Source organism: Lipotes vexillifer, unplaced genomic scaffold (assembly GCF_000442215.2).
Source record: "Lipotes vexillifer unplaced genomic scaffold, Lipotes_vexillifer_v1.1 scaffold1011, whole genome shotgun sequence".
Classification (NCBI taxonomy): Eukaryota; Metazoa; Chordata; class Mammalia; order Artiodactyla; family Lipotidae; genus Lipotes; species Lipotes vexillifer.
In genome coordinates, this window is record NW_006787698.1 from 1511276 (window position 1) to 1513399 (window position 2124).

Sequence of the window (2124 nt, forward strand, 5' to 3'; positions counted from 1 at the left end):
GCTCTTCATCAGGACACTGGCAACCTGGCCACCCAGAGAAATCTCCACCCAGAGAAGTCTTGCTCTGAGTAGAATGACTCCTATTTTATCAAGCCCCTCTGTACATGCCTTCGAATCCTACCATATCCCTGCCTTGGAGCCCAGATACAGTCATGCGGGAATCGTGAGAAACATTTCAGGGTGGATGACAGTAACAAAAAAATGATACACTGATGTTAATAATGATTATAAAACAGTCACCATGTATCACATTCCTACCTCGTGCCAGGCAGGCGGCTAAGTGTTTTGTGTGTGACATCTTGTTGAATCTGGAGAGATGGGGATGATCACTGCACCCATTTTACAGATGAGGAAACTGAGGCTCAGCCAGGGGAAAGCACTTTCCTAAAGTGGCATTACCAGGACTCAGACCCAGGTCTGTCTGCTCCATTGATCCCAGCTCCATGGTCCCCAGGGAACATAATTCAAGGCAGATCCATATGGGGTGGGTTATAAGGTCTGGGACAGGGTGGCAGTATCCACCTGGCCACCTCTGTATTCTTTGCAGTGAGTAAATCGCACCCTGTTAGATCTCCCAGCTTCTGTGTCCATCGTTTGATTTTTCTCTTCATCACGTGCACTGCCCCATTCTCCCACTGTCTGGGCTGGGTGGTTAGTATCATGCACCATCTAGGACTTGGCAAAGAGCATCTCCTAGCAGGACGCCTTGCTGCTGTTTGTAATAACGATGCTTTTGTGTGACATCATCCACATGGCCTTGGTCAACCCTCTGGGGCGGGCACCATGGACATCCCCATTTTACAGATGAGAAGAATGAGGCTTAGCAAGGCGAAGTCTCTTGCTCAAGGTCCCACAGGAAGATTCGAGTCTGGGCAGCCAGACTCCAGTCCTCAAGGCTGCACCAGCTGGCTCTGTGCCTGGCTGCATGATGGCATTTTGCTTTATTATTTCCCGGGTGCCCTGTTAATCGTGCGAACCAAGCGATTAAGCACATCCTTTATATATGGCCCGATGTCTAATTGTCCAGACCGTGGAACCAGTGACTCAAAACCTCCCTCCCTAATTGTCTTTCCTGCACAATTAGTACATCGTTATTTATGGTTCTGTGGTTGCCTGAACTTCTGCAGTCTACCGGCCTTGCTTCTAATCATCCTGACTCTGTAATTAATGCCTTGTACTAGGCCATCTCCTTTGCTCTGTGTAGTTAGAGCCATGCTCATTCCTGGGGTGAGGGATGGCAGTGCCCAGAGGAGGAAAATGCAGCCCCGGCCTACAGAGAGGTCATTGTCTAGTTGGGAAGACAAGCAAATGCAGAACTTGCTTTATGCTCATGGGGGCCACAAATCCTGGTTGTGGAGTGAGGCACAGATTGAAGGCGCCCTCTGCTGGAGGAAAGGCAATGGAGGCTGGGTCATGCAGGACGCACAGGAGTTTGTGATGTGGAAGGGAATTCCAAGCAGAGGGAACAGCATGTGCAAAGGTTTGAATGTTGGAAAAAGCTGGGGATTTGGGTGGGGAGGTTAACAATTGGTGAAACAGGCTCGAGTGTAGAATTGTGACAGGAGAGAATTTAGGGAGAAGGAGAAAGACTTAATGGGGGTCCTATATGAAGACATTGAAGAGCAGGTTGAGGGGCTTAGATTTTATCCTCTGGGGATCCACAGGAGGATTTGAGCAGAAGAGAGGTTTGATCAGGTTAAATTTTAAAAAATAATTACTCTAGTCACATTAGGGAGAGTAAATTGGAGGGGGAGAGAATGGAGGCCATGAGACCAGGAAGGAGGTGATTTCTGTTGTCCAGAGATAAAGTTAAGGTGAAACTGAGTGGATCAGAGGCTGTGGGGAGGGAAAGGAGTGGATGGATAAGAGAGAGATTTAGAGGATAGAATGGACAGGATGTCGAAACTGATAGGTGATGGGTGAGGATGTGGGAGGAAGGGCAGTGGATGCCCAGGTCTTTGGTCAAAGGGGATGTGAGATGGGTTGATGGAGCCATTCCCAAGAAGAGGACAGGAAGGTTTGTAATGTTGAACCAGAGGAGGGACAAGCTGGCTATTTTTTTTTTTTTTTTTTTTTTTGGGTCGGGGGGCCTCTCACTGTTGTGGCCTCTCCCGTTGCGGAGCA